We start from the raw sequence: 10,510 nt of genomic DNA, 5'->3' as shown, positions 1-10,510 counted from the left end.
CCTGTTTCCTCTCTTTTCTGCTGGGGTTTGGGGGAGGTGGTTGAACCCCTGCCCTCTGAGCAGCATGAAACTGCCTCATGCCTCGTGGTGGGTGCTATGGTGTTGTCAGCTGGCCTGACATCCTGTCCCACCTCCCCGGTGCAGAGGTGTTGGGAGAGCAGTAGCTGGCCGTCTTGAGGGTACAGGTTACCGCTTCAGCACTCTGGGGAGGTGGGGCAGCTGTGTCTAAAAGCTTCTGCAGCTGGGGAGATTTTAATGGCTTATATGGACCAGAGATGGGAGAGGGCAGGGTCAAGGGCCTCTCCCTCTTGTTTTGGTGGGCAAATCCAAGGAGTAAACTGCCCCTGGCTGTCCCCTTTGGTCTCCCTGCAATAGAGACCCCTTTCGGGAGCTGTAGGAAGAGTCCCTGTTCTGGGCACTTAAGGCTGGGCTCTGCTCCCAGGTGCCAAAAGGGTTGGGGACCCAGGCTCCCCTTGGATCCCCCCGTTTGTCAGTGACCTCCCTCCATGACAGCAGGGCCAAGGCAGTGTGGGAGAGGGTTGGGAATGGGACCAAATCTGGCCTGTGCCCGCCCGCCCTCCTTACCAGCCACTCTCAAGGACCAAGTGACCTGGAGGGGATAGGAGAGAAGAGAGCCTGCAGGCCAGGCAGATTGGAGAATGGGACCTTTGGGTCCGTATTCGCTGCCCAGTGCAGCCTAGTTTGTTGTCACACCCTGAGCTCGTCTGCCTGTGCGCCTCCCCTTAGTCTCTAGCCGCCCTCAGTCCTTCTGCAGACTCCTCCAAAAGCGTATTTCCTTGGAGAGACAGTAAAGAGAACAGCTCCGGTGAAAGTGGGCGAGAGCATCCTGGCTCCCGGGCCCCTGTGGTGGTGACCTGGCTGTCCTGACTAGCGTGTTCAAAATCCCCTACTTTTCACCCTCACTTACCTGATGAAGTTGAAGCAGCTTGGAGCTCAAGGGTGGGAGGGAGGGGCTGGAGGGAGTGGGAGCCGGCTCCTCCAGGGGGCACCAGGCTCCAAGACTAGGAGGACAGAAAAGCCTGGAGCGGACGCAAGACCCTCGGTTTGAGGGACACGACGTGCCAGCCCAGGCCCTGGCTCCCGGGACCTTCCAGTCTGCGGGACCCGGCTCGGCGCTGCGCCAAGCGTGTGCCCTACCTGGGCCCTCCCGCGGCGTGTGGGAAGGGGGCGGGGCCCGTGCCGCGCGCAGCCAATGGGCGGGCGGGGGCGGGCCCCGTCCCGCGAACAGCCAATGGGCGGGCGGGCGCTCCGGGCAGGGTCTGGCTCCGCGCGGTCCGCCGCGCTGTCCGCCGCGCTAGGTGCAGGCGCCGCGATGACCGCTCTGGGCCGGGCCGAGGCCGCCGAGGCGGGCAGGTAAGGGGCTGGGGCCGCAGCGGCTCGGCGCGCTCTGCCCGCGGAGCGGGCACCCCCCGGCCCCCGGAACGCGGGCTGGGGCCGAGCCGCGCCGCGCCGCCGGGGCTCCGGGGCCGGGCTGTTCGCGCAGGCACAGCGTGTCCGGGCTGCGTCCGCGCTCCGAATCGGGCGTGAGAGACGGTCCCGCCAGCATCAGCGCAGTGGAGGGCGCCCTCCTCGGGACGCCTCCCGTGGTCCCTCCCACCCCGCCACCATCGCTGTTCATTCATTCATGTGCTCGTTCATTCATTCATTCATTCATTCATTCATTCATTCATTCATTCCCCGCCATATAGATCCCAGTTCTGACTGCTCCGCACCCAAAGGCTGGCGCTTCCCCGAGGCCCCTGGAGGATTAGTTTCCTTCCTCTCTCATCCGGATCTGCGCTTGTAGCGGCCCGCTGTGCCCGAGAGGCAGCGCAGAGCTGTCCCAGCACGACTCGGCCGCACCCGTGCGCCAGGCCCGTCCCGGGCGGGCGGGCTGGGGCGGGTCTCCCAGCTTCAAGATCTGGTCCAAAGTCGCCCTGAGGGGAAGAAAAGTTCTTGCAGCTGGGAAGGAGTAAAGAGGCAGGGTAGACAGGAGGTGGCCTTGCAAGTGACATCAATAACTGTGGCTTCTCCTCGAGGTCTTGAGATCCTAGAGGTGAGGTTATTTGCATGAAGACAGGGCCAGTGGATGAGCTATAAATTCCTGCCCCTGTCTCGGTCCCAATTGCAGTCTGAGCTCCGGGGGGCAGTCTGCCATCCCTGGCCAGCTAGCACTGGGATAGGTAGGGTGCATGTGTGAGCTCTGTGCCCAAATCAGGCCTGGACACACTGGGGTGTGGACCCCTAGGGGCTCCCTCTGCTCTGTCCTCAAAGGAACTGGTGGGGCTCTACGCAGCTGTCATTTCCCCTCTTTGCTTTCCTTACCCCACCCTCACCATGCATGATCATTCAAAGGTGCCCCTCTGCAGGGGTCAGGCTCCTCGGGAATGAGAGCGGGTGCCCTGACAATCTGTGATGTCTTTGCCCCAGGTGCACCTCTAGCTGGCTCTGAAGTCCGGCTCCTTTCAGAGCAAAGACTTATGGCATTGCCAGGAGGGGTGGCACAGAGGGTGTCCCTCCCATTCTTCCGAGAGGGGCCAGTATGCTCCTCTACAGTTTTTGGATCAGGCTGGGATCCAGTCCAGTCGTGCTACAGACGCTCTTAGGTTTGAAGTTGTAGTTTGACAGACATTGAGGGGAGCCTCCGTGGGCATCTCTGGGGCAAACCGGCTGGTCCAGAGGGCAAAGCTGGTACAGAGGCAGCTACTGAGCTTCCAGGCAGTTTCTGCTGGGGCAGAGAGAAGTCTTCCTTCCCAACTTCCCCTGAGGAGACTGTTCTTAATAGCCAGGAGAGAGCAGCTGGAGCTCCATCCGTGCCTTGATTTTGCTGGTTGTTTTCCAATGTCTGAATTTAGGCCAATCCTCAAAGCTTTAGAGCAGACCAGAGACCTGTGTGCTACCTCATCCACTGAGGATGCTCTCGTGACCCTTGAGCTGGGGATCAGCAGTAGCCAAGACAGGTTTATGCCAGCCGCCACACGGAAGCTCTTAGTGCTGCCTGAATGACTTCACCCCGCCCTGCCCCTGGGTACGCTGTTACTGTGGCCCTTGAGTGCCACATACCATATTTATCATACCAGTGTGAAGAGCCTCACTCTGGGAATCAGAAGTGAGTTCTAAGCCTCGAGCTGTTCCTATTTTGCTTTGACCTGGGACAAGTCACCTCTCCCTGGGCCTGCTCCCCCACGAGGTAAGGAGATCGAACCCTAGGCTCTCTAAAAGCCTTCTGCATGCCGTCACTCAGTGATTCTGCTCACTAGCGTGTTTCCTCCTCAAGTTCTGAAAGTGTTTCATTTCTTTCCATAATTTCTCTTTCGCTATGACTACCCATGGGAAGCCTACAAAGTTGAGAAGGCTGCAGCATTCCACTTTGGTGTCTAGTGTGAGTCTGATCACCAATTTATTTTTCTCCTTTCTTGAGAAGTGAAAATAATTTCCCCCTGTTCTGAAGCCATCTCTGCTGCAGGTTTGGCATGAAGTCAGTTTTGGCCACTGTACTGCTGTTCACCTGGGCTGCAGGGCATCAATCTGTCACCACCTGTTATCATCAACCTTTGAAGCTTTGATTAATTCCCCAGCTGTTTACTAATGTAGGAAAGGAGGGGGGAGGGCAGAAGGCCCTGGGAATGGAGCTTCCTGTGTAATTAAGAAGTAACAGCTCCCGGAGGTGCACCTGCCTGTCACAGCACAGATTCCAAAAGGCACATATTGTTCTCGAGAATATAATATAAGCCTGTACAGGAGAAAATGTCTTCTCCCCCCACCCCCACAACTATGCGTGTTTATTACTTTAGCAATGCTTGGTCATAATTTAGGACTGGAGAAGTGTTTTAATAACCTGTGGTGATTGAACCAATCTTTAAAGCCTTGTGCTAAATTAGTGTTTCATCAGTGATGTTTGAAATTACATTGTTAATTTTTAAACAGACATTAGGTTTTGGCTGGCAACATTGTTTTCAACTGGAAATAAAGAGCACATAAAGAATTAATTTAAATAAAACATGAATTGCTTTTCCTCCCAGCATATTGACATGGCACTTCAATGGTATGGTAAATCATTGTCAAAATCCTGCCGGCATTTCATTTCATTGGCTTACCCGCCTTGCAGCAGTGTGGGTGGTATGCCTGAGCAAGCAACTGAGACTGGTTATAAGAAATTTTTTTCCTTTTCTTCTGTAGAAAAGCAAATTTATTTTTTTTATTTTTTATTTATTTATTTTTTTATTTATTTTTTTTTTTAGATGACCCTGCAGTGGCCGGCTGGCCCGCCAGACAGAGCACCCAGGGCCAATTTACTTCTTTTAATCTGGAGAAAAGCAAATTTAGATGTTTCTAATATGTGTTAGAATTAATCAAATTACTCAAAATTGGCCAGTGATCACTTGGGCCACACAAATGCTATTTTAAAATAATTTTTGAATTTTAAAAGACTACCTTGAAATTTTATTTTAAAATAACCTAGTGACAATACCTTAGAATTGATATTTATACTGGGCTTCCTTCATTACCAAACAAGTTGAAAAATGGTTATATCTTTAATTGCTAACTATTTTTATTGTGGAAAAATTTAAGCATACATGAAAGAAGAGGGAAAAGTGCAATAAGGGGCATTGCTATACCCCAGCTATGACTCCCAACTTCAGCAATGACCAAGTCATGGGTCAAACTTGTTTCATATATACCTCCCTTCTCCCTGTCTCCTAGATTATTTTGAAGCAAATTGAAGCTATTGTATTATTTCATCTACAACTATGTCAGTGTGTATCTATAAAAGACAGTCTTTTTAAAAATATTCCTACAATACCACTATTATACCTAAAAAATGACAGTAAGTCCTTAAAAATCATCAGATTGTCAGTCAGCATTTAAATTTCCTCCATTGTCTCATAATGTCATTGTACCATTTATTTATTTTGATAAGGATCCAAATGAGGTTTATACTTTAATTAAAGTCAAAGAATTGACACTTTGAATCTATATATCTGTATCTGTAATCTTTTAATCTATAGGTTCTCCTTTCATTTCTTTTTCTTTTTCCTTGCAAGTTATTTATTAAAGAAGCTGGGTTATTTTCCCAAAACCATTTTCCAGTTTGTTTAAAATGCTCCTTTGATTCCTGTAAATTGGGAGTTGGATCTAGATTCTTGGTCAGATTTGGGCGGTATTGTATGCTTCCAAAAGCACGTAAAGTTGGGCACGGCAGCTCGTACCTGTAGTACCGGCTACTTGGGAGGCTGAGGCAGGAGGCTTGCTTGAGACCAGGAGTTCAAGGCCAACCTGGGCAATATAGCAAGACCCTGTCACTTAAAGTGAACAAAGAAGAAGCACCAGCACATAATATCTGGGTATTCTCTTTGGGGAATGTTAGCAGCCATGGATGATCATGTCATGTGGACTTTTTATTGTATTTCATTAGGAATTGAAAAATGGTATTAGTCTGTTTGTCTGTCTTCATTTTCTATTAGCTGGAGTCTTTCTATAAAAAGAAGGGTTTCCTCTTCAACTATTTGGTTACCATGAGACATAGCAAGTACTAGAAAGGCAGAATAAATATTTGACCCTTTCCTTTTATTTACTAGTTGTCAAAATCATGGGATGATTCCCTAGTATCCACTAAAGGTGACCAATGAGTCATTTTTGTATTATTATGATCTCATGGGTTTAAACATATTTAATGCATCTTAGTCCATTGTAGACATCATTCATACTGATGCTCAAATTGTCTCATCTTTAAGTTGGCTCCTGAGTCCTTGTGCCATGACCCCAGTCTTTGACACCTTCCTTGGTTTCTGGTGTGATTAGATGTTTTAGGCTCGTTTGTGCGTTTCTCGTGTCAGATCTGGAATCAGCCATTTCTCCAAGGAGTTGATTAAATTAAAGGAATAGTTTCTATCAATTAGAGGCCACAGGCTACATTGAGAATTTAATAAAGTGAATGTTCTCTTTCCAGAAATATGCCCTTTTGTTCAGACCTAATACTTTTGTCCAGAATTCCAGGGGTTCGCAGACCTACCCTGCAATCCTTGCCTGGACTCCACAGGGATGGGATATTTACGTTAGATGTCAACCTGGGTCCATAATGATGGAAGCCTTGGGAGGACTAGAAATAATCAACTGGCCTTGGGTAAAAGCAGAAAGTGGGAAAGCTGATGGATCTTGCAATATAAGAAAGACTCAAGAGACGTAAGAGAAGAGAGGGTCATGGCCCAGACTTTGCACGGGTCACACTGGCAGTGGAGATCCAGTTTTATCAAGGAGGGAACATGATAACACATGTTTGTTCCTTGGTGAAGAATCACTAGATAGAAGGAGGTCCATTGGGGTGTTAGAAGGAATGTTCTAATAATAGTCAGGGCTGCAGTGATATGCCCAATAGATGGTACTTACATATAGACATACATTTTGAAATTTCTGTTATCTAATTACAGCTCCACCTTCTTTTTGGTCCATTCAAATACTTATTTCTTTACACCAAGCCTCTTGATATGGATAACACTGAATAAGGGTTCTTTGGTTTTGTTTTGTCTTGTCTTTTAAATCATTCCCAGCTATATAGTCCGTGTGATATTATAGGAAGAGCCTGAGCTTTCAGGCAGATCTGAGTTCAAATCCTTGCTCCACAAGTTACTGCTGAGTTACTACTGGCTCTGAGCCTCTGGTTCTTCACCTATAAAACAGACTCACATCTGGCCTGCCTCAAAGATTCTTGAGCTGTGTAATGGCCTTGTACACAGTAGGTGCTCACCAAAAGTTGCTTTCCCTGCCGTGCCTCCAGGCTTGAGAATCTGAGATTAGGCCTCTCTGTGATGATTCAGCCCCAGCTCTGAGAACAGTTTCTTCTATTTTCCTTCTCAAGGTACAAAGTTCATTTTTTAAAATAAACTTTTTATTTTGAGATAAACATGCAATTTTATAAAATAATACAGAGAGCTCTCATATATTCTTCATCCACTTTTCCCCAATGGTTACATCCCACATAGCAATAAAACATTATCACAACTGGAAAATTGACATTGATATAATCCTCAACCTTTTTCAGATTTTACCAGTCTTATACGCACTCATTTGTATGTATGTATATTTAGATTTGTTTAATTTTATCACATGTGTGGATTTGGCCAAGTTCATTTTTAAAGCCAAGGTTTATTTTTCTGTTGGATTCTGAAGGTTTCCATGTAGTGAAGGATGAAATTTTAGGAATTTGGCATTTCAGAGGTGTATATTAGTTGACATTGCAGTCCCTTTGGAACAAGATTTTTTCCTGCCTTTTTCTTTTTGTAAAAAAATTATTTTCAATCGCTTCTCGGCCTTTTGGCTAAGATCAAGTGTAGTAAAAAAATTATTTTCAGGCCGGGCGAGGTGGCTCACGCCTGTAATCCTAGCTCTCTGGGAGGCCGAGGCGGGCGGATCGTTTGAGCTCAGGAGTTTAAAACCAACCTGAGCAAGAGCGAGACCTCGTCTCTGCTATAAATAGAAAGAAATTAATTGGCCAACTAATATATACAGAAAAAATTAGCCGGGCATGGTGGCACATTTCTGTAGTCCCAGCTACTTGGGAGGCTGAGGCAGTAGGATTGCTTGAGCCCAGGAGTTTGAGGTTGCTGTGAGCTAGGCTGACGCCAAGGCACTCACTCTAGCCTGGGCAACAAAGTGAGACTCTGTCTCAAAAAAAAAAAAAAAAATTATTTTCACTAAATGAAAATGGTTTGTTCATTCTGATTTTAAAATTCAAGAAAAATATATAGAAAATATAGAAAAGTATAAAGAAAGAAATATAAAACATGTTATTTCCTTTTTTTCTCTTCTACCTACATGTTAGTGAACATTTCTTATCATACATTCAAATTTGTGTCCAATTATTTCCTAACAATAAATTATTAGAAATGGAATTTATGGGCCTGACAGGTACTTACACATAAAATGCGTGTACCTTTCTCATACAGCTCTGCCACACAGTAGTGTGTGAGACTGCCTGTTCACCAATGTGTTGCTCAATATTAGATATTAACTTTTAAGTCTTTGAAATCTAATTAGTAAAAAAAGATATTACTACCTTTATTTATTTATTTATTTATTTTTTTGAGACAGAGTCTCACTTTGTTGCCCAGGCTAGAGTGAGTGCCATGGCGTCAGCCTAGCTCACAGCAACCTCAAACTCCTGGGCTCAAGCGATCCTCCTGCCTCAGCCTCCTGAGTAGCTGGGACTACAGGCATGCGCCACCATGCCCGGCTAATTTTTTTTTTTTTTTTTGAGACAGAGTCTCACTTTATTGCCCAGGCTAGAGTGAGTGCCATGGCGTCAGCCTAGCTCACAGCAACCTCAAACTCCTGGCTCAAGCAATCCTCCTGCCTCAGCCTCCCAAGTAGCTGGGACTACAGGCATTCACCACCATGCCCGGCTAATTTTTTGTATATATATATTAGTTGGCCAATTAATTTCTTTCTATTTATAGTAGAGACAGGGTCTCGCTCTTGCTCAGGCTGGTTTCGAACTCCTGACCTCGAGCAATCCGCCTGCCTCGGCCTCCCAGAGAGCTAGGATTACAGGCGTGAGCCAGCACGCCCGGCCTAATTTTTTTTTTCTATATATATTAGTTGGCCAATTAATTTCTTTCTATTTATAGTAGAGACGGGGTCTTGCTCTTGCTCAGGTTGGTTTTGAACTCCTGAACTCAAACGATCCGCCCGCCTCGGCCTCCCAGAGACTACCTTTATTTTTAAATATCTTTATTTTTTTTTATTTAAAAATTATTACACACCTGTTGGAATAAGTTTGAACAAAATAGAAAGTATATAAAGGGTGAAAATCAGTCCATAGTTCTCCCCCAGATATAAAGACTATTGTTGATTGTATACCTCTAAGTATAAATTTTATTTTATAAATATATTATATTATACTTACTGATCTGTACCTACTTTTCACTTAAACAATACATTTTGGACTTTTTTCCATATTAGCACATGGAGCTATGTCTTATTCGTTTAGTCAATTGCATAAGAATCCAGTATACTGATAGAATACTATTTTGCCATTTCTACTTTTTCCCCAATAATTGTTAACCACATGAGTATACATTTGTGCCTGCTTGTCCATTTATTTCCTTAACATCAAATTTCTTGAAATGAAGTTGTTGGATTAAAGGATTTGCATTTCTTAAGGCATTGGATATATATCAGAAGGGTTAACTCAGTCTTTAGTCTTATGGGTTATAAAGAATGCCTATTTTCCACATCCTTGGTATACTGAGCACTATATTTTTTTAATGTTTACCGATAAATGGGTAAGATAGATTTTTTGTGTGTGAATTACCTATTCATATTCTTTACTCATTTTCTACTAGATTGTTTACCTTTTTCTTGTTGACTTGGATGAGCTCATTACATATTAAGAATATGAATCCTTTGTTTAAATTTTGATGTATGAAAATTTAAGAATTTTATACAATTAAATCTTTTATGTGTTCTGGGTTTTATATCTTGCTTAGAAAAACCTTTCCTGATATTTAAAAAATATTCCCTTCTATTTTGTTCTAGCTCTTTACAGGTTTAAAAAATATTTAGATGTTTTATATACCTGGAATATATTTTTGTGAATGGTGTGAGGTAGCCAGTTGCCCCAATATCATTTATTGGACATTTGATCTTCCTCTCCTCATTTGAAATAGCTTCTTTATCATATACTAAATTCTCATATACCGTAGATTGTTTTCTGGACTGTGGCTTATGTTCCATTTATCTATTAATCTTTTTTAAACCAGTAGATACTTCTCTATTTAATTGCTGTACCTTTGTAGTTTGCTCTGACATCCAGCAGGACAAAGCCTTTGCATTATTTGTCTTTTTCAAAATTTTCCCGCACACTTTCTCTTTTTCTCTCGTGCGTGCACACGAGTGCACGTACACACACACTCTGTTGAAACTGAATTACATTTATAAATTAATGCGGAGGTAAATTTGCTTCTTTAAATCTTTCCACTCAAGAATAAGATCTATCTCTCTCTTTATTCAAGCCTTCTTTGATGTCATTTAAAAGATGCTTATGATTTTCTTTTCATAGATTTTCTACATTTTTAAAGTTTATTATTGGGTATTTTATTAATATGTTTTTTGTTGTCATATGAATATAATCATTTTCCCAAATATATTTTATAACTGTATTGCAGGTTAACAGTTATAAAATGTATTTATACATGTTAACAGGTTAACAGGAAAACTTGATTTTTATGTTGACATTGTAACCATTAGAATAGTAACCAATTCTGCCTGGCTTTGTGGCTCAAGCCTACAATCCTAGCACTTTGGGAGGCCAAGGCAGCAGAATTGCTGGAGACCAGGAGTTCAAGACCAGCCTGAGCAACAGTGAGACCCCGTCTCTATAGAAATAGAAAAATTAGCGAGGCGTGGTGGCACACACCTGTAGTCCCAGCTACCTGAGAGGCTGAGGCAGGAGGATCACTTGAGCCCAGGAGTTTGAGGTTGCTGTGAGTTGTGATGATGTCACTGAACCGTG

The sequence above is a fragment of the Microcebus murinus genome, chromosome 6 (assembly GCF_040939455.1).
Source record: "Microcebus murinus isolate Inina chromosome 6, M.murinus_Inina_mat1.0, whole genome shotgun sequence".
NCBI classification, from domain to species: Eukaryota; Metazoa; Chordata; class Mammalia; order Primates; family Cheirogaleidae; genus Microcebus; species Microcebus murinus.
Note: the sequence above shows the minus strand (reverse complement) of the source record.